Source organism: Biomphalaria glabrata, chromosome 8 (genome assembly GCF_947242115.1).
Source record: "Biomphalaria glabrata chromosome 8, xgBioGlab47.1, whole genome shotgun sequence".
In the NCBI taxonomy this organism is placed as follows: domain Eukaryota; kingdom Metazoa; phylum Mollusca; class Gastropoda; family Planorbidae; genus Biomphalaria; species Biomphalaria glabrata.
Genome location: NC_074718.1, coordinates 21,095,919 through 21,121,834, shown reverse-complemented (window position 1 = coordinate 21,121,834; position 25,916 = coordinate 21,095,919). Strand labels below are relative to the sequence as shown.

The following is a 25,916-nucleotide window of genomic DNA, read 5'->3' as shown; positions in this document are numbered from 1 at the left end:
TTTAACAAAATGTGTAAGGTCAGCTTATCTCATCAGGTTTAACAAAATGTGTAAGGTCAGCTTATCTCATCAGGTTTAACAAAATGTGTAGGGTCAGCTTATCTCATCAGGTTTAACAAAATGTGTAAGGTCAGCTTATCTCATCAGGTTTAACAAAATGTGTAAGGTCAGCTTATCTCATCAGGTTTAACAAAATATGTAAGGTCAGCTTATCTCATCAGGTTTAACAAAATGTGTAGGGTCAGCTTATCTCATCAGGTTTAAATAATGTGTAAGGTCAGCTTATCTCATCAGATTTTAAAAAATGTGTACGGTCAGCTTATTTCATCAGGTTTAACAAAATGTGTAAGGTCAGCTTATCTCATCAGGTTTAACAAAAAGTGCAAGGTCAACTTAATTCAGTCAGATTTAACAAAAATTTAAATTAAAATAACTCCAAAAAAATAGATTTTAGATCTAGATCTAGGGTTAATATTTTATGTGGTTAAAGGGCCATTTAACTATCCTACGGTCTCCTCAATGACCTAAGAAACATTCATGCTGCTTCACCAAGATTAGTCAAAGGTGTTGATTTCTGCGAAAGACTATATATATATATATACTAGCCTGGCATTACCCGCGGCCTGCGGGTCTAAGTTTGTGTTTACTAATGTAGTGGATTGGATTTAGATGTATGTTAAACTTAGCTAATGATCCTTTCACGTTATTTCTCTTTCGCTACGAAAATAAAATTAGTTTTGCGAAAATGGGTTTACCCGAAGTCGATACATTCATATATATTAAAAACGAAAAGAGCGATAGCTTTGTTAAATGAATGGAATTATAAAGTGAACAATTAAACGAAATAATTTTTAGTACGCGATTCATGAATGAATATAGATCTAGACCTATCTCAACTCGGCTTCGCAGCTTTCGTAAACGAATGTAGTCTCTTAAAAATAATGCTTTAGAAAACCAAATTTGAATGTTTATTTGATCAATTATGAAATGAATGGACTATAATTAGTATGTTCATGTGTTAAAGTATAAAACTATCTGTGCGAAAAGAAGTTTTATCATCTTAGAGTTGAATTAGAGTTTTAGATCTAGGGATGGGATTATAAAGTAAATATTGTCTAATGAAAGAATGTTCGTCAGGAAATCTGTAGTTACAGATATAAGGAACTAATTAATATAAAAAATGCTTTTGAAACACAAAATTGAAGGTTAATTTTATTATATAATGAAATCAATGGATCTTCTTTTGTATTTTCATGTGTCAAAGTAAAAAACTATGTGCGCAAAGTGTATTTCTTAAAACTAGATCTAGGTCTAAATCCTTTCGATCTTTTCTCATGTCAACATCCTACTAAGTTTTATCAAGATTGGTCAAGCGGTTTTGATGTCTATAAGTAACATACATACACCTCACATTCTACTTTATAGTATAGACTAGACATATGTTACCCGCGACCAGCGGGTCTTTATTTGCGCATTACTGTCGATATACTCACAATTAAACGAAATAATAATGTAATAAGTAAAGCAAATGTGTCAATGTAAAAATAGTGTGAATGAAGCTATCAAATAAAAATAGCTAGACTTACTTACTTAGACTTAGGTCCTCCCGCGCCGTTCGGCGCATTGGGCGGCAAGCTGTCTCCATAATGATCTGTCACTGGCAATGTCTGAAGCCTCTTCCCATCTTGTGTCCACTGTTCTGAGGTCCTCCATGAAGGTGTGTCGCCAGGTAATACGAGGACGTCCCTGTTTGCGCTTTCCTCGTTTTGGCTTCCATGTTATCGCAACTCTTGGTGTGCGTAATTCATTTTGACGTAGAACATGTCCCGCAAACCTCATGCGACGCTCAGTCACAACCTCACTAAGTGTTCGACTCCCAGTTCGGCAAAGGATTTCCTTGTTTGAGATCCGGTCTGTGTATCTGACTCTTAAAATCCGTCTCAGCCATCTCTGTTGAGCCACATTTAGTCTTTTCTCAATTTTGACAGATGACTTCCACGTCTCACATGCATATGTAGCAGTTGGAATGACGATTGTGTTGAGAAGGTGTATTTTTGTCTCGAGTCCAATGGCTTGGCTAGTCCAAATAGGCTGCAGCCTTTGGAAAATGCTCCCTGCCTTTCCTATTCGGCACGCTACATCATGGTAAGCGTCTCCATCATTTGTTATGATGCTGCCAAGGTACGTGAACTTGTCCAGCTCTTCAAGCTTTGACTCGCCAAGTCTGACGGGGACACCCTTTGCCTTATATCCCACTCGCATAATTTTAGTCTTATCCAAGTTTATGCGGAGGCCAATTTTGGGTGCCTCTCTGTCTAGGCTCTCCGTCATTTCTTGAATGCATTTATTTGTAGCCCCGAGTAGTGCAACATCATCAGCAAAGTCCAAGTCCGTCAATCGGAGTTGTTCATGCCATGGAATACCAAAGGCAGTCTGGTTCATTGCTCTCCTCATTATGTAGTCGATGGCTAGGAGGAAAAGGAAGGGAGATAAGATGCACCCCTGTCTCACACCTGTCTCGATTGTAAAAAACTCTGTTGTTCCCTCTTCTGTTTTAATGCAGCAACTAGACTGACTGTAAAGGTGTCGTAGGATCTGGACGAATTTTTCTGGTATACCGTATTCTCTAACTATTTTCCATAGTGATTCTCGGTGGACACTATCAAACGCTTTTTTGAAGTCCACGAAACTGATCGTTAGCCGTTGTTGGTACTCAAAACTTTGTTCTATGATATTTCGTAAAACGAAAATCTGCTCTGTACATGATCTGCCTCTTCGGAAACCTGCTTGTTCTTCTCTGAGCCTTTCATCTACAGACTGTTGAAGCCGTCTCAACAAAACAGTGCTGAAAACTTTGCCTGGGACAGAGAGGAGAGTAATGCCCCTCCAGTTGTTACAGTCTGCCAAGTTGCCCTTTTTTGGAAGCTTTACAATCACTCCCTTTTGCCAGTCCTCTGGGACTTTTGAAGTTCGCCAACAGAGATTTAAGAGATCAGTCATTCTGTTAACAATGCACTGTCCCCCATATTTTAGCATTTCTGCTGATATCATGTCTAGTCCTGGTGCTTTGTTATTATTTAGCACTGCAATGGCCATGGTAACCTCCTCAGCAGTTATTGGGTCTGTCTTGACCTTGAGATCATTGTCTGGAGAGGGGTCCTTGAATATGTAAGTTATGTCTGGCGACAGTTGGTTAAGGGTCTCTTTAAAGTGCTCTACCCATCTTGCATCCTGTTCTTCTTTCGTTAACAAAGTTTTGCCTTGCTTGTCTTTTATTGGTGCCCCATGTCCACTCTTTGCTCCAGTGAGATCTCGGACAATACGATGGAGGATTTTTGTGTCATTTCTGCTTGCAGCTGCTTGTGCCTCTTGTCCTTTCTGCTCAATCCAGTCCCGTTTATCTTGCCGACAGCTTCTCTTTACTTTCAGATCTGCTTCCCTATAGGCTTCTTCCGCTAGGCTGCGATCCTGTGTTTCATTTTTCTGATCTCGTCTACGTTTGGCCTCTTTCCTCTCATCTATCAATTTCCATGTTCTGTCTTGTATCCACCGTTCCTTGTATGAACCTCGCCTCCTTCCGATAACTTCTTCTGCGCACCCAATAGTGGTATCTTTGAAGTTGGCCCACTCTTCTTCAAGGGTCAATATATCTGCAAGAGCCTCAAAGCGGTTCGTTAGTTTCAATTGGAACTGTGCTGCAGTATTGCCGTCTTTAAGCTTCTCTACATTAAATGGGCGGGGTCGTGTGGCTCGTTTTGGTTGGCGTTTCAATCGGAGCTTACATTTGCCACTGACAAGGTCCTGACACTGACAACTCCGCCGTATGCCGGTCCCAAGCCCGGGTGAGAAAGGAGGAGGGTTTGGCGTGGGGCTAGCGACCCCACCCTGTAAAACCACTATTGCTACAGAAACGGCAAACTCGACACATAATGAAAACTATACATGCGGCGAGGGCGGCCAAACCCTGATGACGGTGTTGGATCAAAGCCAACTGGAAGTCCAATACCCGATACATGGCAAGCCTTTCAACGCAAGGAAACCGACTCTTATAGGCACGTGGAATGTAAGAACCCTGAATCAATGCGGTAAACTGGCCCAACTTTTAAGAGAGTTTGACTCTTATCGGCTGGACATCCTTGGGATCTGCGAGATGCGGTGGACGTCAAGTGGAAAAATTATCAATGATGGCAAGACAATAATATATTCAGGACATGACAAGGAGCACATTGGTGGTGTAGGAATCATCATGTCTAAAATAGCAGCTTCAGCGCTAATTGCTTGGAAGCCGATCAGTGACCGCATCATTACAGCTCGACTCCAAACAAAGCAAATTAAAGTCACTACCATCCAAGCTTATGCCCCTACAGAGGATGCAGAAGATACCATCAAAGATCAGTTCTATAATCAACTACAAACCACTCTTGATGAAACACCTACTCACGACCTAATTCTACTGATGGGAGATTTTAATGCCAAAATCAATCCCAACCGAACTGGCTTTGAATATGTAATGGGACCATATGGCTCTGCAGAAAACATCAGTGATAATGGCGAGCGTTTGATTTCTCTCTGCGCATCCAACAGCCTTTCAATTGGAAACACATATTTTAAGCACAAACAAATAAAAATAGCTAATAGGCTTAAATCCATTTTTCCAAATTAAAACATTTGCTTGTAGGCCTACATATATTTGATCAAAATTTGAGATGAATAGACTTAATTTTGTATGTTCATGTGTTAAAGTATAAAGTAGATCTTGAGGTAGACATAGATCTGAATCTACACTAATCTAGAGTTAAAAAATTGGCTTTTATAGAGTTCATTCTATGTTGCGCATGCGTGACCTTTTTTCATGAATGAATATAGGCCTATCTCAACACGGCTACGCAACTTTAGCGAACAGCGAACGAATGTATTAAAAATGCTTTAGAAAAACAAATTTGAATGTTAAATTGATTAGAATATCAAATGAATGGACAATAATTAGTATGTTTATGTGTTAAGCACAAAACTATCTTTGCGAAAAGAAGTTTTATCATCTTAGAGTTCAATAGGAGTTTTAGACCTAGACCTAGGAATAGACTCAGTAGAGAGATGTGTTAATGTGTAACCAATTGGTAATGTATAATGAAAGAATGTTCGCCAGGAAATCTGTAGTCACAGATATCATGAACTAATTTATGTAAAAAATGCTTTTGAAACACAAAATTGAAGGTTAATTTTATTATATAATGAAATCAATGGATCTTCTTTTGTATTTTCATGTGTCAAAGTAAAAAACTATGTGCGCAAAGTGTATTTCTTAAAATTAGATCTAGGTCTAAATCCTTTCGATCTTTTCTCATATCAACATTGTTAACCATGGCCTAGATCCATAAATACTATAGCTATAATAGAGTCGGATAACTTTATTTTTTTGAGGGTCTTAAGTTTGTTTTAGGGCTACAATACATACACTACGGTCTAAGTTAGTACCCAAGGAACATTCCTGCCTAGTTTTATCAAGATTGGTCAAGCGGTTTTGATGTCTATAAGTAACATACATACATACACCTCACATTCTATTTATAATATATATATATATATATATATATATATATATATATATATATATATATATATATATATATATAGTAGCGAAATGCCTATGGACCATCTCATAGATATGAGATGAAAGCCTGGGCATTAGGTCTGATGTTTTAACCACACAACGGTTCCCCCTTCCCTTTCACGCACCTGATGTATCAAACAAAAACAACTGATACAGTTTGGCGTCGCACGCTCTGCAAGGGTGTAGCACTGTGTGCTATAAACTGCCAAAGGATCACCGGCTCCTGATTTTTCCTCAGGGTTGACCCCCGAAGCCTTTCCCATGATTGGGTATAGTTGCAAAGTAGCAGAGTTTTGAATTCAGAATTTTCATTCTCCTGGTGGATAGTCAACCAAGGCTGACGAACCTGAAGTTTTCTTATTTAGGCGCCAGATTCTCAGTTCGTGAAAACAGTTTCGACAGACTCAATATCTGAGCCACAAGTGAAGGCCAGGAGTTGGGTATATAAATATCTGCCGGTCCCAAGCCCGGGTTAGAAAGGATGAGGGTTTGGCGTGGGGCTAGCGACCCCACCCTGTAAAACCTCAATTGCTACAGAAATGGCGAACTTTAATAATAATAATACAAATAATCTTTATTGTAAGGAAATTTGTCTTAGAATTTGTGCATTACACTTAACAAAACATAACTAATAAAAAATGTACATTCACTCCAGACTCACTCATAATTTACATGTGAAAAGTTTATATCAGATTTTTTTCTATTTGAGGATTTGATAGCCAGGGAACAAAAGAGTTTTTGTGTGTCTTTCCTATCGGTTTCTTGTATCTATTTTGGGAACTTTGAACATAGATATAATTTGAGATATAGATTTAAACATAGATATAATTGTACATGTGGCGATTTAATGTCAAGAAGCCGATTCCTAATAGATACATGGAACGTAAGAACCCTATACCATTGTGGTAAATTGGCTTAACTTTTAAAAGAGTTGGACACCTACCGGCTGGACATCCTTGGGATCCGCGAGATGCGGTGGACATGAAGTGGACAAATAATCAATCATGGCAAGACCATAATATACTCAGGACACGATACGGAACACACTGTTGGTGTAGGCATCATCATGTCTAAAATAGCAGCCTCAGCGCCTCATCATTCTACTGATGGGAGACTTTAACGCCAAAATCAGTGCACATGCACATGTGGCTCTGCAGAAAACATCAGTGATAATGATGAGCGTTTGCTTTCTTTCTGCGCATCCAGCAACCTTTCAATTGGAAACATATATTTTAAGCACAAACAAATACGCAAGAAAACATGGCGATCACCCAATGTAGAAACCTGAACGAGATAGATTCTATCTCCAAACAATGGAGGTGGGACGTGCACACCGACAGAGGAGCGGTATAGCAGCAAAGCTTTTGACCTACACAAATTCTAAAAAAAAACAGCTAGTAGCGTCGTTATACGCCAACTTTAAGAGAACAACATAAGCAAGAAATGGAATCAAATCCAGCAGGTTCAAGTGGCTCTCAGTATGGTTAGATTAATGCGTTGCTAGGATATCGGCGCATCACTCCAGATAACGAAGTTGCTTAAATGCAATTTAACTGACCGCTTGTCCACTTCAGGGATAAACCAAGAAGTATGTTAATTTTAACGCACAAACCTTGCCAAAGTAATGCATTCATATAAAGTATCCTTTGATCCTATATCAAAAACTTAAGACTTGGAAACTAACAATCAAAGTACTTATTACTGAAAAAAAATTGATAAAAATGTATGTATCTGTATGTATCTGTAGTTATGTTTATTGCAGGTGAGATTTTAATGTTAAACCATCACTTGCTCAAGCGCAGCCGGGAGGGGGGTTGAGTTTAAAACCCCCTTCAAAGGACCATTGAAAACATCGCCATCGTATTTTGAAGTTAAAAACCACATCTTCAATATAAAATTAAAGCAAACTAGTTATCAAACTCCATGAGCGTAACCAAGAGGGGCCCTGAGTTTTAAATCCCCTTCCAGAGAATCTTACGTTTAAAACCTCCCAAAAGAGAGTTTTGAGGTTAAATACCCTCTCCTCAATATTAAATTAAAGCAAACTACAATTATCGAATTCTATGAGCGTAGCCAAGGGGAGTTTCGAGTTTAAAAAACCACTCCAGATGGTTTTAAGTTTAAAACCCCCAACAGGTATTTTTTACAATAAAACTCCCCTTTTCGATAAAAAAAATATATAAAGCAAACTAAAATTGCCAAATTCCATGAGCGTAGCTTACAGGAGCTTTGAGGTTACCTCCTTCCTAGAAAATGAAAAGCAAAGCAACAATTACAGAAATTCATGAGCGTAGCCAAAAGGGGCTTCATGGTTACCCACCCACTCCAATAAAAATAACCAATGAATTAATAAAGTGAAGTGAATAACAGATTTGGTTTTTGACATATACATTTTTTAATAGAAGAGAAGCAGGATAGTGCTTTGTAGATACCTAAGAATATGCATTTTTTTTTAGTTTTTAAATACCTATGCCTATGCGACCGCAGTGGGCCCGGCACTTTCATAGGACCCGCGCTAATTTAAGGTGTATAAATTATTAAATTAAACCATTTTATAACTTAAAATTGATTTTCCGCACCCTCCTGTCGATTTACCAGGAGCTCCTGGAAATCTCCCGAAATTGCAAAATATACGAAAAAGTCCTTAAAATATATGGAAATATATAGACAAAAATTGTCATTTTGTGGTGTCATTCAATATGGAAAACGCCAATCCTACGCGCGATAAATAAAAACGCAATATGCATTAGCCGTAATTGTGTAATCTGGTGAAAGAAGCTTCTCGCGCCTCAAACTAATGAAGAACTACTTGAGGTCAACAATTCTCAAAGATAGATTGAAACATTGGGTGATTCTTGCTATATAGCGTGATCTATGTAGGAAACATAATTATTTTGATAATACTGTATGACTTTGCTACACGCAAGGCTCGTAAAGTAATTCTGTACGTAGTAAAGAATGAATAAAATGCAAAGACGAATTTAGTTTCTTATACAACTCTTAAATTTCACTTATTATCCGATTCCCAATGCAAACTTGACCTCTTTCCATGACTTCTTGGTCACAATGGTTAAATCCAGCGCTGCTATTTAGTGTTTGTAAAATGTTTTTTTTTGGAAAATGTTTTACATGTTTTGGATGTTCCTTCAGAATTGAAGATAATTTACTTCCTAGATATATTGCTATATCTCAAGAGATGAAAGTATTTTAGTCTCTTTTTAAACATAGGACCCTAACTTGGCCCGAAGACTCGTATTTTAAAAAAATATACGTTTAACAATCTGTTATGTAAATCCCAAATTGGTCCTTGATTCTGTTTGAGGAAAGATGATATTGAAGAACAAATAATTATATCACTACTTTTAGTTGATTATTGAAAGTAATATCTGGATCCAATAACCGATTGGCTGTGGGAAAAGGCTAAACACTTACAGGCTCGATTTGCAAAAAATGTTCCGTAAAAAATGTTTTTCATAAATTATTAGATCCGTCAGTTCACCACTAAAAGTCAAACTAAAATAACAGTCATTCTAACGTCTGAAGTGGTGCATTAATCCTTCACTATCGTTGGTTGACTATTTCACTTTATCGGACAGATTATTCTCTATCTCCAAACCAGCCTGATATGTTCGCTCAAGCTCTACTTGTTATCTGCCAGTCTACCGGTTTAAGATTTCAGTAATCCCCGGTCACTCACTGACCAGGACTTCAACCCCTGCAAAGGGGATATCGTCACTTCAATTGGATCAAACTGCCAAGCTCAAGTATGTCAGACGCTGATCACAGCTGCCCAGAAAGAGAATGAGAAAAATGTTTCTTAATGTGTAGATGTGGCCACTGGATCTACTCATTACTTGCACTATAGGCTTACTATAACATTGTGTGAACAATAAATGTTTTTTTTTGTAAGGTGACTATATCGTCAGTTGAGTGGTTGAGAGGGTAAGTGGTTGAGAGGGTAAGCGGTTAAGTGGGCTCTGGATGAATCATTGTGCCTTTTTTAAGTATCAGAAATAGTTTGTATAAAGTACTGAAAAAAAAACAATAACAGAAATTGGATGAAATTAAAGTCTTTTTGGCGCCCCACATTCTGAAATAGGAAAATCCATTCATCACATTTATATCATAATGACTAGCAAATAATATTAAAAGTGACTAATTTTATTACAGAAATTATGGGATATGGCTACAAAAAATCGCCTAACACCACCTATGGTATGGAGTGGAGGTAGAGGGGAACTGCCAATGGTGACAGGTCACGTGATGTAAGGAGCTAAATATTCATTTGATTCACAGTACGGTGTAATGAGAGTCGAAGTCAGAAAGTGACAAACATATAGCTGGAAGACTGTAGCATGGGATAAAGTGACTTGTGACAGTGTCATTTTTTCATTACAAACTCATAAAACGTCAACCTGAACACTTCTGACGCTTGCTACTAAGTCAATAATTTATAATTTCCTAAACAAAGTTTCCAAATGTTTAGCTTATACAATTAACAAATGTTTACCTTATACAGTCAACAAATGCTAAGCTTATCCAATCAACAAATGTTAAGCTTATCCGATCAGTAAATGTTTAGCTTATACAGTCAACAAATGTTTACTTTATACAGTCAACTTTCCAAAGCGCGATCTCGCTTTATAATAAAGTACTAGCATTACCCACCGGTTACGTCCATTGATGTGTTCCCGGGAAACATCCCTATACTTTTTAGCAGCTCCCCTATTAGGTTTGTGTAAAATATCAGTTTGGCCGTCTGTCACACTCAGATCTCAAAAACTAGAAGAGAAATATAAAATTTTATTTCACCATGCGATGCGGCTTGAAAAGTTTAGGTGCAACGGCTACTTTTGGTTTTCTAAAAGCAAACCGTTTTGTTTTTTAAATTAATTATGCAAGCGATTTTTTCATAAAAATACACCAATTCTAAAACAATACATAAATGTAAGGGAAATTATGTTAACGATATGTTCACAAAGAAAGATAATGTTTGTGTATTTATTGTATCATTTATCCTGTATATCTGTATAATGTAAAGAACTGTTACAACAAATATAAATATTAATAAACTGTGTTTTTTCTGTTCTACTACCTACTACAAGTCAAACGTAATCTTAATATTTGTTTATAAAGGCTAAATATGCACTTTGTATGTAAATGTTACGCATATTTTATAAATCCACGTTTTCGTGCAGGAGCGTAGGGCCTCGGCCACATAGTATAGCAATAATCCAATCAAAAAGTTTTAAATATTAGATTTTTTTAGTGCCACCGTCGGGATAAAAGCCGCCCACTTTTTTGCATTGTGTCTGTTGGACTGTCGTCATATTTTAACCGCAAAATAAAGAATAAAAGGCTATTGAAAATCTGATTTCACCATTAATTTTCTTTTCAAAACATCACATCATATCTATAATAGATTGTTCCGCATGTTTTGTGAAAAACAAATTTACACCAAAGTATGTCTGGTATTGCTCTTCTAATATATATTACATTTAATTTTCTTCTTTCTTAAGCGTCGCAAAAACTCATGATCAATAATAAGTTAATCTGAATAGTCACCAAATTCCCCTCTTCTAAAGACTTAGACCTGGATCCAAATGTAACGAGCAGTAAATTTATTTTCATTTAATAAAAAAAAAATAATTGTGTTATAAAACTATAAAATTGAATTATAATTGCGACTTATTGACGAAGAATATGCAAAAACAAAAGAAAATATTGCTTAAGCATTCAAATGAAATAGAAAATTCAACTTAGTAACCAACCATTTTAAAGACGTTTATCAAATGTAATAAATAGATGAAGGCCTTGCACATTAGGTATGAGGATAATGTAATAAATAGACGAAGGCCTTGCACATTAGGTATGAGAATAATGTAATAAATAGACGAAGGCCTTGCACATTAGGTATGAGAATAATGTAATAAATAGATGAAGGCCTTGCACATTAGGTATGAGGATAATGTAATAAATAGATGAAGGCCTTGCACATTAGGTATGAGAATAATGTAATAGTAGATGAAGGCTTTGCACATTAGGTATGAGAATAATGTAATAAATAGATGAAGGCCTTGCACATTAGGTATGAGAATAATGTAATAGTAGATGAAGGCTTTGCACATAAGGTATGAGAATAATGTAATAGTAGATGAAGGCCTTGCACATTAGGTATGAGAATAATGTAATAAATAGATGAAGGCCTTGCACATTAGGTATGAGAATAATGTAATAGTAGATGAAGGCTTTGCACATAAGGTATGAGAATAATGTAATAATAGATGAAGGCCTTGCACATTAGGTATGAGAATAATGTAATAGTAGATGAAGGCTTTGCACATTAGGTATGAGAGTAATGTAATAGTAGATGAAGGCCTTGCACATTAGGTATGAGAATAATGTAATAGTAGATGAAGGCCTTGAACATTAGGTATGAGAATAATGTAATAGTAGATGAAGGCTTTGCACATTAGGTATGAGAGTAATGTAATAGTAGATGAAGGCCTTGCACATTAGGTATGAGAATAATGTAATAGTAGATGAAGGCCTTGCACATTAGGTATGAGAATAATGTAATAGTAGATGAAGGCCTTGCACATTAGGTATGAGAGTAATGTAATAGTAGATGAAGGCCTTGCACATTAGGTATGAGAATAATGTAATAGTAGATGAAGGCTTTGCACATTAGGTATGAGAGTAATGTAATAGTAGATGAAGGCCTTGCACATTAGGTATGAGAATAATGTAATAGTAGATGAAGGCCTTGCACATTAGGTATGAGAATAATGTAATAGTAGATGAAGGCCTTGCACATTAGGTATGAGAATAATGTAATAGTAGATGAAGGCCTTGCACATTAGGTATGAGAGTAATGTAATAGTAGATGAAGGCCTTGCACATTAGGTATGAGAATAATGTAATAGTAGATGAAGGCTTTGCACATTAGGTATGAGAGTAATGTAATAGTAGATGAAGGCCTTGCACATTAGGTATGAGAATAATGTAATAGTAGATGAAGGCCTTGCACATTAGGTATGAGAGTAATGTAATAGTAGATGAAGGCCTTGCACATTAGGTATGAGAATAATGTAAGAACTTCAAAGCAGGAAAACAAAGTTCATATATTAATTTATATTTGTATTGAAATTTCCTGTAATTATTACATGCGTACGTCTATTTGTCATGGAATTTTGAGTTATTACATTTGCATGGCTGCTTATATTTATTTTAAATCAGTGTTTCTATATTTAATTCTTTAAAATACTCAATTACTTACAGCTAGTCATATAAAAAAAATTCATATACATATTTTCACCAATCTACTACTACTAGCAGTCTCGGAAATGGCATTGTACCATTTCCATGTGTGTGTGTGTATTTTTTTTTTCTCACAAATATTGTAACTTCTTAGACCTTTGTAGATCTAAAAGACTGGATTTACCCATTTGTAAAATTAGTTTTGCACCATTCAGTTGATACAACAATTTGATAAGTACATCTAACGTATACAGCCTTAAAAAAACAATAGGATTATCTGGATCCTTAAAACAAAACCTTCAACTTTCGAGCACATCTATTCATGTGTATAGATAATACAAAACTGCACTTTTATCCATCACTATTTAATGAATTCTTTAATACTCTAAGTTGTAGGTTCTGTGTATAGAAATACATTGAGTACTTGTTGGAACAGAAAAACAAAGCGACACAACTTTTGTTTATAAATTGAAAGAAATTCAATATTGGTTGCCTCCCTTTTAATATTTTTTTCTCAGTAAATTAAATGAAGTTAATTATTGATCAAAAATCAAAATCAAAAGAATGAAAAAGAAAGAAAGAAAACTTGGCTCTTAATAACATTAAATATATGAATGTATCAAATATTTAGTTACAGTCAACATACAAGTCAGTTGCACGAGATCTACAACTGTTCAGTTGATTCTCTCCCTTGGTCAAGTAGGCAGTGATTCTGAAAGATAATAATTGTTACTTTGAGACCACTGGAAATATAACAGACGTTTGTAGGCCTATATATGTAGGTACAAGCTAAATTTAATATTATAGTTACATAAAGTGTAAATTGTGGTTGTGTCAGTGTGCGTGAGACAGTGTGAGTGGCTTTATGTGCAGGTGCAGCACATGTCTGACAGAAAATGTACTGATCTGGTATGTCTGGTGAAGACAGTCCCCAGTTAAAAAACGACAATCATAAAGTTGATGACCTTAACAATTTCACTTCGCTGGTAGCGTTACACGGTGCGACCAGCACTCCTCCAGTGAGGACAACAATTGTGGCCAATATTTCCACATATTTTAATATTACATTTTATTTTGGTAACTTAGCTATACCTCTCTGAAACAAGTCAATATGTAACATTTACTAAGCTATACCTCTCTGAAACAAGTCAATATGTAACATTTACTAAGCTATACCTCTCTGAAACAAGTCAATATGTAACATTTACTAAGCTATACCTCTCTGAAACAAGTCAATATGTAACATTTAAAAATGTTTTACATGTTTCGGATGTTCCTTCAGAGTTGAAGATAATTACTTCCTAGTCCAAACCTCCCGCATTTTACTAAGCTAAACCTCTCTGAAACAAGTCAATATGTAACATTTACTAAGCTATACCTCTCTGAAACAAGTCAATATGTAACATTTACTAAGCTATACCTCTCTGAAACAATTCATATGTAACATTTACTAAGCTATACCTCTCTGAAACAAGTCAATATGTAACATTTAAAAATGTTTTACATGTTTCGGATGTTCCTTCAGAGTTGAAGATAATTACTTCCTAGTCCAAACCTCCCGCATTTTACTAAGCTAAACCTGTCTGAAACAAGTCAATATGTAACATTTACTAATCTATACCTCTCTGAAACAAGTCAATATGTAACATTTACTAAGCTATACCTCTCTGAAACAATTCAATATGTAACATTTACTAAGCTATACCTCTCTGAAACAAGTCAATATGTAACATTTAAAAATGTTTTACATGTTTCGGATGTTCCTTCAGAGTTGAAGATAATTACTTCCTAGTCCAAACCTCCCGCATTTTACTAAGCTATACCTCTCTGAAACAAGTCAATATGTAACATTAACTAAGCTATACCTCTCTGAAACAAGTCAATATGTAACATTAACTAAGCTATACCTCTCTGAAACAAGTCAATATGTAACATTAACTAAGCTATACCTCTCTGAAACAAGTCAATATGTAACATTAACTAAGCTATACCTCTCTGAAACAAGTCAATATGTAACATTAACAGTTCTGGTTTTTATATGACTCAGTAGTGTACTTCCTATTACCATTTAAAAGCAAATCTCTTGTTTACTTACATGAGTACACGATAGGGTTATTTAAAACTAATCTTATCACCATGACAACTAATATTCGTAAAATTGTATAGTTCTATTTATTATTTATCTATTATTAGACTAGTCCAGGGATGTCCATTTGCTTTTCATAAATAGGATGACCTAAACACATGTGGATGTACTTTTTTCTAGTACAATCATCTTATCCTATCAGATTATATTCACTTAGATTATCTCCTCTTCTCAACATATAGATCAATGTACATATGAACTTATTTCTCGTATACCATTGCATTATTTCAGCATAGTGGCTTAGTTGTGTTTGTATCTCACTGTTCCCCTAGGAATTTTCATCTGTTGAAGTGCAGGACTACCTCAAACTTTGATATATAGGACCTGGTGACTGAGCTTTGCTCAATAGAATGATTAGTCTAGGAAACATTTTTGTAATGACGAAATTGAGTTCTCGGGAAGCGACTTCCAATCCTAAGGATGGCTAATATGTTCATTTAGTTCTAAATGTCATTGTACATGGGGATTTGAATTGAAAGTTTCTTAGTGCCCCTACAGTCTAAAAATCAACCATTGCTCACTTTGAATCGTTTTCCACTGCAGCCTTTGAGTAAAAAAATTGGGCTATTATTGGCTTGGAAGAAAGACTTTGCAGTGTAACTTCTCAAATGGTTACGTTCAGACGTTTAATATTGTAGTCAGTGCATGAAATCAAGGAATATTTAGGCAGAACATTTGTTATGCTTCGTATTCATAATGGCTTTAGCGCCAAACATCAAGTGATGCAAATCTCTAGGTTATAGAATCAAGCATGGGCTTTATAACTAAATTTCCCTCATTCCCTTTTCCCTAATAAACTTTAGAAAAAAAAAGCGAGATAGTATTCTAACGATGGTTACATCAAATCCATTTTCGGACATGAAAGTCTAAGCAGAATAGTGTTAATAATAAAAGCTATCTAAATTTTTGATGAGAAAAGATTTGATTTGATTTTGATTTTAGGCACATCGGCACAATTTAGGCCATGTCGTGCCCGCAGTCCCTCAAGGACCACTTTCTCTCTAAACAACAAGCGCCAAATTCTATACAGTCCTATCATTAAATCAAGGTCTATTCACAGTTAACATAGTAAAGGTAGTAAAAATTTAATTATTTGGTAAAAATCTAATGTAAATAGTACATATTCACAAATTCATAAATCAGATCTTCGTAGACAACCCCACTTCCCGGATAAAGCCCAGTACCTCTCCCTGACATCCTGGTATGGGGGGTAATCGACGAGGATATGTTCCACGGTGAGGCGAGAGTCACAGTACTCACAAAGTGGGGGCTCGTCTCTCTTCAGCACAAACGAGTGCGTGATGTAGGTGTGGCCATGGTCGTGCTACCACGCCTTGTCAGACCCTTAGATGTGGGCCGCCACCTGACATCCGCCACAATCTGCCTGAGTTTACTGTGAGTCTCAGCCTCCCATCGGTTCTGCCACTCTCGATAGGTGGCAGAGGCAATACTTTGTCTCAGGTCCGAGCAGGGAACCTGGGTTCCTGACACCGCATGATTTAGGACTCTCTTTGCTTCTCTGTCTGCGGCTTCGTTTCCCAACAATGCCAACATGCCAGATGAAGGTGACATCCCTACGGTCGGCTGTTATTTGGTCCAACAGCTTCAGGCTCTTATGTACCAATGGGATGTCAGTCTTCATCCGCCCCAAAGCTTGCAATGCAGATTTGGAGTCGGAGCAGATTATAAATTTCATCCTTTCTGATGCTTTAACGGCCATAAGTGCAAGCGATATTGCATGCAATTCGGCCGTAAAAATGAAGCAGCCATCGGGGAGTCTACGGGAGATTGTTTTGTTCCGAAAGGAGCAGACACACGCGACCTTTCCATCCATTTTGGATCCGTCTGTGTAGATGGTGCCACAATCTCCATAGCTCTCCTGCAGTTCCCTAAAGTGGACTTGTAGTATGCTTGGGGTCTGTATTTTCTTTTTTGAAATTAAGGAGGGATAAATTTAATTTGGGTTTATTCATAGCCAAGGAGGAATCTGAGGAGTTTCTATTTTAGAGATTTGGTCAATGGGTGGGGTTAAATTTTGGATGGGTTCTCTCATTCGAAAGCCCAACGGCTGTATGACGTTAGGCCTTCGATTGTATAATTCTACCTCTGTGGGGTTAAATATGGAGTCGAAAGCAGGGATTAAATTTGGAATCTAGGGTGAGGCCTAAAAATTGTGTAGTTTTCACGACAGGGATCTTCTTTTTGTGCATAAATAGTTCAGGGTCTGGGTGGAGTCCCCTTAGATTACAAAAATGCATACTAACTGTTTTGGAGTCTGAAAATTTAAAACCATTGTCGTTTGCCCAACCCTGAATTTTGTTTAAACATAACTGTAATTTTCTTTCTAAGGTGTTCATGTTTTTCCCATAAGTAAAAATGACAAAGTCATCAACATACAAAGAGCACTCTATGCCAGGGGACAGCGCATTTATGATGCTATTTATTTTAATGTTGAACAGGGTGACTGACAGAATGCTGCCCTGGGGTACACCCATTTCCTGGTCATGAGTGTCAGAAGCGGAGTTGCCCACTCGAACCTGAAATTTTCGATCTTTCAGGAATTCCCCCACAAAACGGGGGAGGTGTCCCTTAAGCCCCATAAGCTCCAGATCACGTAGAATGCCATGTTTCCAGGTTGTGTCATAGGCCTTTTCTATATCGAAGAATACAGCTACTAGATGTTCTCTTCTGAGTAGTGCATTTCTAATATAAGCTTCCAGCCTTACCAGGTGGTCAGTTGTTGTCCGCTCCTGCCGGAATCCGCACTGGTAGTTGGAGATCACTTTATTTAGGTTTAGGTATCGGTATAACTGTGGCTTTCCTCCAGCTGTTTGGGAAAGCGCCTGTTTGCCACACACAGTTATAGACCCCTAGCAGGACTGCCAATGAGGGTTCGGGAAGGTGCTTGAGGAACTGGTAATGGATTTCGTCTTCTCCAGGCGCTGTGTCATGTGACTTGTCCAGCGATTCCCTCAGTTCCTCAAGCGAGAACGGTTTGTTGTAGTCTTCATTGTTCTCTGACCTGAAATCAATGGGGTGTCTTTCCTCCCTGGTTTTGACTTTTTGGAACTCTGGCGTGTAGTGTGCAGTGGATGATTTTTCTGCTATTGAGGATGCAAGGCAGTCAGCTATTTCTCTGGGGGACGTGACAGTTCGCCCTTGGTTTTTCAAATGCCCTATTGCATTTGATTCTTTCCCTTTGATTCACCTTACTGCCTTCCAAACCACTCTAGCAGAAGTTTTGGCATCCAGACTGCCGACAAAACTTCTCCAGGAATTTCTTTTGGCTGACCGTATGGTTTGTCTAGCCTTTGCTCTAGCTATCCTGAATAGCTTTAGGTTTTCCTGGGAAGGATTCTTTATAAATGCAGCCAGTCGTTTTTTCCTATCGCCAATAGCACTTTTGCAAGCTGTATCAAACCATGGTTTGCTAGGCCGTTTTGGATTTGCGGAGGTTAGGTGTACAACTTTCCTGGCTATACTTAGTAGCTTGCTAGCAAAGGTATCAGCTGGGTTCTGTTCATCGAGGATATTTTCTGTGATATCCTTGAAGCACCTTTTTGGAATTGTTCCCAATCGGCCTTATTCAGTTTCCACCGCTGAGGTCGTCCCAATGAGGGGAGATTGTTAGTAATGATGATTTGGAAGTGATCACTTCCTCTAAGATTGTTGCTAACTGACCATTTAAAGCCGTCCAGGGACGCATACGGTGAGGTCAATGCATGTGAGAGATCCAGTTCCTGGGTGCAAGTAGGTCGGTGATGCATCATTAAGTATGCATAAATCATGTTGGAGGAAGATATCCTCCAGCATACGACCTCTTGTGTCGGTATTGTTGGATCCCCACATGGTGTTATGGGCATTGAAATCCCCAAGGATTATATAAGGCCGGGGGAGTTGTTTCAATAGGTCCTCCATGTCTGTTTGGTTTAATGGAGCGCCTGGTGGTAGATACAGGCTGCAGCAAGTGATAACCTTGTGAAGGGTTATCCTAGCTGCTACGGCCTGTAGTGTGGTCTGTAGTTCTACCCTCTCATGGGGGATGCTATCCTTCACAAGGATACAGACTCCACCTGATGCTCTCTCTGCATCCTCAACATTCTTGCTGTAAACACTGTAGCTTCGGAAGCTGATGCTATCTTTCAGAAAAGTTTCCTGTAAGCAGACAGCTACAGGAGTCTCAGAGTCCATCAGTAGCTGCATTTCCTCGTAATTTGGCCTTGAGGCCTCTACAATTCCACTGTACAATTCTGGAATCCATGGCTTATTCTAGATGACCTACTTGGAGCTATTTGGCCTTGGGAGGCCCCCGGAGGGGTTTCCCTTTATTCCAGTGACCTTGGTATTTTTATTCTTGGGTTTGGATGGAGAGGAGGACAACCCCCTTTTGGGGGAAGTCTTTCTCTCTGGAGAGGGGAGATCCCTCTGAATAGAGCGTAGGTTATTTCCTCCTCTCTCACCTCGGGCATCCTCTCCGCTTTGATTTCTCCCCTTAGGGAGTTGGTCAACCTCTAATTCGGTAGAGGTTGGGGTGTCTGGCTGGGTTCTCTGAGGAGAACCTGTGTCAGTCATGATGTCTCCGGGTTCTCCCGGAGTATTGGTTTTGACATGCTGCTCAGTCTCCATGCTCTCATCAGCGAGCACAGAGAACCTGTTCTTTAGCATGACAACAGGGCTTTCTTGTTTCTTCAGAGGTGTGTTCTTTGGCGGTGTTTTCTTCTGAGTTGGAGGAGGAGGAGGGGGTGGTGGGGTCAATGTGTCCGTCTGTGTGGCTATGGATCTTCCTATCCTAGCAACAGCCTGGGCGTAGGTCTTTGTCAAGCCGAATGGGCTCTTGGGTAGGGCCAATACAGCCGATTTCGCCTGGCTGAAGGTACATCCATTTCTTGCCTTGTACTCCTGCACGGCAACCTCCTGTTTCCACACAGGGCAGTCCTTGGAGTAGGCTGAGTGGCCAGCATGACAGTTTTGGCATTTGAACTGGGCTGTGCAGCCCTTGTCCTCATGACCCTCTCCAGCACATCTGGCACACACAGTGTTCCTCTTGCAGACTGCCGCGCCGTGTCCATAACCCTGGCACTTGAAGCACCTCATGGGGTTAGGTATGTAGGGCCTCACTGGAACTCGTAGGTATCCTGCCTTCACATACTCTGGCGGTGTCCTAGTTCCGAATGTGAGGATAATAGTGGCGGTTTTGACCTCCTCACCATCCCTGCGCCTGGTAATGCGCCGGGCATGGGTGACTCCTTCAATGCCCTCCACTATTTCCTTCTCGGAACATTCCAGTAGGTCCCTAGAGCTGATTACACCTCTGCTGGTGTTCAGACTCTTGTGTGGCATGACTTCCACTTGGAGATCACAGAGTCTTCTGCATCTTAAAAGCCCATCAGATTGTGTCTTGCCATCTACTTCTACAAGAAGTTCCATTGATTTGTGTAGCTTAGACACACACTTGGGCTCTCCAACTACTGACTTGAGTCCCTTATAGATAAGAAAAGGGCTCAGCTTTGTCAGGCTTTTCCCCTCCTCTGTGCACCTGACCACCAAAAATGATGGCCAGGTAGTACAGCTTTTTGTGGCCTCCTCCTTTTTAGCCTCAATACGGCGTCTCTTGGCCAGACTTAAATCTGGGGCAAGTAGTTTATTGGGTTTTTTTTATCCATATATATTTTCTTGTTAGTTCGGCACCTGTGCTCCCCACCCGCAACATGTGTCCGATACAGCAGCTCCCTGATTGACCCTCCAGCCACCGCCCTCCAGCATAGGTCGACGACCTATGCTGGTAGCTCGGCATGACCAGCCGGTTGATCCAGAGCGGGCCATCTGGGCCTAAGGTCTATGGGAACTTTGAGCCAAAGTATTGTGTTGTTGTGGTTTATCCTCAGATAGCCACCACTCAAACACCAGGATCTCTTTATCCCCCCTTACCCGTCGCAGTCCACGGCAAACGGACATGTCTAGGACCTAGTGAGAATTTAAAGTTAAGGAGACAGTGTGATGATCAATGAAGGCAGACTTAGGAAAAGAGGAGGCAGACACAATGATAGAAAAGAAGTAGGGCACTTTTGAGCTCCAAAAGTGCTAAGGAAAGAGGAGCGCAGTTTAACGTCATGTCTCGGGACGTTGATGAGAAAAGAATCTTTGATCTATTTACTATTGACATTCATATGTGTACGAGATCATATTAAATTCTGATAAGGGCTTATACACACGTGAAACGTTTATTGGCTGCATTGGGTGGTTTGTGGTGTCCCGACAAAATAGCGCGGACAAAATAGCACCGACAAAATAGCGCGAAATTTCCCGACAAAATAGCGCAAGACAAAAAAAGGGCGAACTTATATATGATGTGTATAAAGTACTGGATTTTAATGAAGGTCCTGAGCAGCATTTTTCGTTGAGGCAGAGAAAGAGAGTACTTAAAAAAAAAATTTTTTAAGCAATGTTTAAATTGCATAACAATTATTTTGAAATGTAGGTATACGATGATGTTTTTGTTACACATGTGTGTTATAGTACAATCAGAAATCTTGATTATCTGCGGCATCTCTCTTTGATCAAACTAGGTCGTCCCTTGCCGCAACATTGGAAAACTTAGGTGTGTCGGGATTAGTTCAGCTGGTATCACTATTCTTATCTGTAAATACTGGCTTCGAGGAGCTTAATGATGCTCTGATAGATGTTGTATGACTAGTGAGAGGACAATTCTATTGGTCGCTAGATACGAGACCGCAGAGTGACTCCAAGATTTCCGATAGAGTAGAATGCTAGAGAACGAATACAGAACAATCTACTACGAAGAAACAATTCAGTGGAGGGATGGCACCATGCATTTCAGCTGTCTATTGACGGTCATCACCTGAATGTCAACAAGTTAAACTCTCACTTCCTCAGAGAGAGGAGAACACTGAGAACAACATTCTGAGTTACAATGCTGGAGAACTAAGTAAATTTGCAAGCAAGACAAAGTACCTCCTATCTTAACAGACGTTTTGGAGCTAAATAGCCAATATATGGAAACAAACCACGGATAGATTTTCTATGTGACATTGCATACAATTTAACTTTGTGAACGTGTGCATTTGTATGTATGTGTAAATCTGACAAGTATAGAAGTAAATTAGCGTTTTTTATGAGGTGCATTTTGGGAATATAAATAAATGATATATTTAGGAACTATTCATTTTAGCTTTATATAATTTTTGCATATGTTGCATATTAATATTTTACGATATCGAAAGAAGTTTTTGCAAATGAATGAAAAAAATATTTTTCCGCGCTATTTTGTTCGCGCTATTTTGTCTGCGCTATTTTGTCGGGGAACCGTAGTTCGTACATAAAGGTGAAGGGAGTCATCAATTATCACATTTTAAAACCATTTAAATCAAAAACAAGACTTTGCACCTTGCACCAGTGCTTGTGGTGCGTACGAGCTGACTATAGGACAAGGACATGGATAGAAGAGAGAACATCGGCATCAAGAGATTTGGAAGAGTCGGAATTGTTCGGAACTAAGGAGCCGTCCTTTGTGCTTGGAATATAGAAGGCTGTAATGTGTTTGTCCTGGTGAATAAACACCAGTATATACTTCGTTGAGTTGCCTGCACTATTCATATAGTTTATGACTTCTAATGTTGACTATTTTCAAAGTAAAACTACAAGGCAAACGTTTAAAGAAACAGCTCCTCATAATAAGAACTAGGTTTTGGACAAGGAAAATAAAACTTGTCGATGTTTGATAATTTAGCTTAGGATTAGGTTTAGGGGTATCATGGGCGTAGCCAGGATTTTTTTTCGGGGAGGGTTTTGGGGGGGGGTGAATTTCCCTACCCGACCCCCCCCCCACGCGAAAAAAAAATTATATGTATTTATGTGTGTGTGTGTGTGTGTGTGTGTGTGTGTACATAATCTTTATTACATTCTGACCCTTCATTCTTTCGGAAGACGTTTATTGTGCCCTAGAATAGGTTCTTCCATGAGTTAGTGAAAAAATTGTAGATTCCCCGACATTACTAGCAAAGGGGTCTGGGGGAGCCAAGCACTATTTCTGATATTGAAAACCTACAAAATGCATATTCTGAGGTATCTACAGTGCATTTTCCTGCTATTAAAAAGTTTTATTTCAAAAACCTAATGTGCTATTCTTACTGACTTAGACCCTCCCTGGTCGTTCGGCGCATTTGCCATCAAGCTGTTTCCATAAAAATCTGTCACTGGTAATGTCTGAAGCCTCTTCCCACCTACCATGAGGACCTCCATGAATGATTGGCGTCAAGTTGTACTAGGTTATCATTGCAACTCTTCTTATGCGTAATTCATTTTGTCGGAGAACATGTCCCGCAAAAAAGTTTTATCGTCAAAATCTTCTGTTGGGGGTTTTCCACCTCAAAATGGGGTTTTATGGGGTTTAAACTCAAAACTGAGTCAAAACCCATTTAGCTACGCTCATAACATTTTGAGTGCGTAATTAGCTCTTTTTATATTAAAGAGGGGGCTTATCGTAAATTTTAGACGGGGTTTTAAAATCAAAATCTTCCTTAACTGTGCTCTTGGAATTAAGGGATTTTCATTTTCATTTTTTTTTTGTTTTGTTTTATAGAAGAGGGGGAGTTATATTAACTGCAAAAACCCGTGGTAGGGGGTTTAAAACTCAAAACCCCTGGTAGGGGGTTTTAAACTCAAAACCCCTAGTAGGGGTTTTTAAACTCGAACCGCTCTGGTAGGGGTTTTAAACTCGAACCCCCCTGGTAGGGGTTTTTAAACTCGAACCGCTCTGGTAGGGGTTTTAAACTCGAACCCCCCTGGTAGGGGTTTTTAAACTCGAACCCCCCCTGGTAGGGGGTTTTAAACTCAAAACCCTTTGGTTGTGCTAGGGCAAGTGAAGGTTTATTATTAAAATCTCACCTAAAATAAACAAAATCAAAGCAAAAAATCAGTCACTTAATTCCGATCCCCCCCCCCAAGGGGGGGGGATTTCATTTCGGGGGGGGGGGTTGAACCCCAAGAACCCCCCCTGGCTACGCCCATGAGGGGTATGATTAGGGTTAAAGTCTGTGGTAATGACGTAATAATCGCTACTGATATGTATAGGTCTGTGCTATCGTCTCGGTTGCTAAATGGTTAAAGTGACCAATCATACGTTAGACAGCACCTTATTTAGCAGTTTGTGACGTTGTTTGAAGCGACAAAGAGACTAAAACCTTCTACATTGCTCATGCAAGTTCCCATACAATAGTGGTTCAAATTACTTAAACTATAGCGGAATGGCTCATTTTTTCCTGACTGTTGAGTCAATAAGACAATGGAAGGATGTCTTACAATAAACGAGTCGTATTACCAATGTTCCTAGTTACTTTGAAGGAAGTCATATAGATTCTTGATGAGTGCAGGGGTAAATTGGAGTGGGGGCTGCAGCCAAATACCATTGAACAGAGAGGAACTATACAATGATGTTTCAATGTCCCTAATAGAGATCTAGTTCTTCAGATTTTTTCTTTGAGTTGATCTTCTTGAATGTTCTATAATTTTTATTTTTTAACTTCAAGGATTAACTCTTACACCTGGCAGTTGCAGGTAGTTTTTGTTTCTGACACCATTAGAATAATTCATGATGGAGAGAAAAAAAGACAATCAAGTCTATCTAAAGAGAGCCATTATTAGGTTGTCGACATAACTTGAGAGGTTCTTGTGCATTGGCAGAACAATAACAATTATATTTGCTGCTGTCAGTAAGCATATTTTCTTAGGCGCTTCATGGTGGCTGACATCAATAAGAGACAGAAAGGGAAAACATTTCTTAAAATTGATCTTCAATTAAAATGAGTTTGTGTGTCTGATCGGCATGTTTTCGTTTTACAATATTGGATATAAAACAACAACTACAAGGTTAAAATGCAATGTAGCTGGAGTACTTCACACACCTAATTGCCAGGACTAGAAATGTATTACAGGACTATGCAGGACAGACCTAGCTACGTTATCAATGGAAGTGTGCAAGGAACACAAACAGATGAACATTTCATGATCCAAACAGAATGCTAATGAACTGAAATGCATTGATACAAAGGGACAATAGACGGTAATGACTAGCAATTTATACAAAATTCTAAATAAAAGCTACAAATCTTATATAAAGGAAAGAACTGCACAATATATGCCATTTCTATCAGTACTGCAAGATTCATCTCCCTTCTATATAAAACAAAATTATATGTCTCTCACAGTTTAGTATTAAAATGTCCCAAACGTTCGAAATTTAATTCTATTTGATTTGTAATCTTCCTATTAGGAGAATAATAATACGTTGTAGACGCCAGAAGAAAGAGTTTCCGAAGCTCAGAAATGTAGAAAATCGCTTGGCGCCTGGGGCTTCGCCCCGGACAAATCTGAGTGTACTTAATTCAAGTCGGTTTGGTATACGCCATGGGAACCCGAATGCAGCCTGTTTAATGTATTTCTATGACGTCATCGATGGGTACACGAAAGAAAAATGGGTATAAGATAAATCCTAGTCTCGGTGTTGAAGAGTTCCAGCGTCTGTTGTGACAACAGCTTGCTTTGCTTTAGAAATTTCGCTAAATCTAGACAAATTGTTGCAAGATGCCTTATTCTCTTGCTAATTTCCAGAGCTATTAAATTTCTTTTTTTAATCTACAAAACCCTAATGACGCGACTGGCTGGAACTTCCTTTCTTTTCCACGCATTTTAACGCTCGCCCTAATATACGTTTTAGCCCGTGAATTCTAGCATCTGTTACGTTGAATTGAAACGGTTTATTCACCCTCTTTCTCATTCTCTTTTGATGTTCATTATAATAATTATGAACTGTGATTTCTAATACTCTTTTACTTACTTTTATTTTTATTATTACTATACTATTATTTTCATTATTAGTTTGAG

The 25,916-nt window shown here is 38.4% G+C and overlaps 1 protein-coding gene across 3 annotated transcripts in view; it reads right to left on the bottom strand.

Moving 5' to 3' along the window:
• Positions 1 to 13,356: 13,356 nt before the first annotated feature.
• Positions 13,357 to 25,916, bottom strand: part of LOC106071640 (uncharacterized) — a 31,840-nt gene continuing 19,280 nt past the window's right edge. For all 3 annotated transcript variants that reach the window (XM_013231790.2, XM_056039547.1, XM_056039546.1), the window contains exon 5: positions 13,357 to 13,583. The gene's annotated coding sequence lies outside the window, so the exon portion shown is untranslated. The remainder of the gene's footprint in view (positions 13,584 to 25,916) is intronic.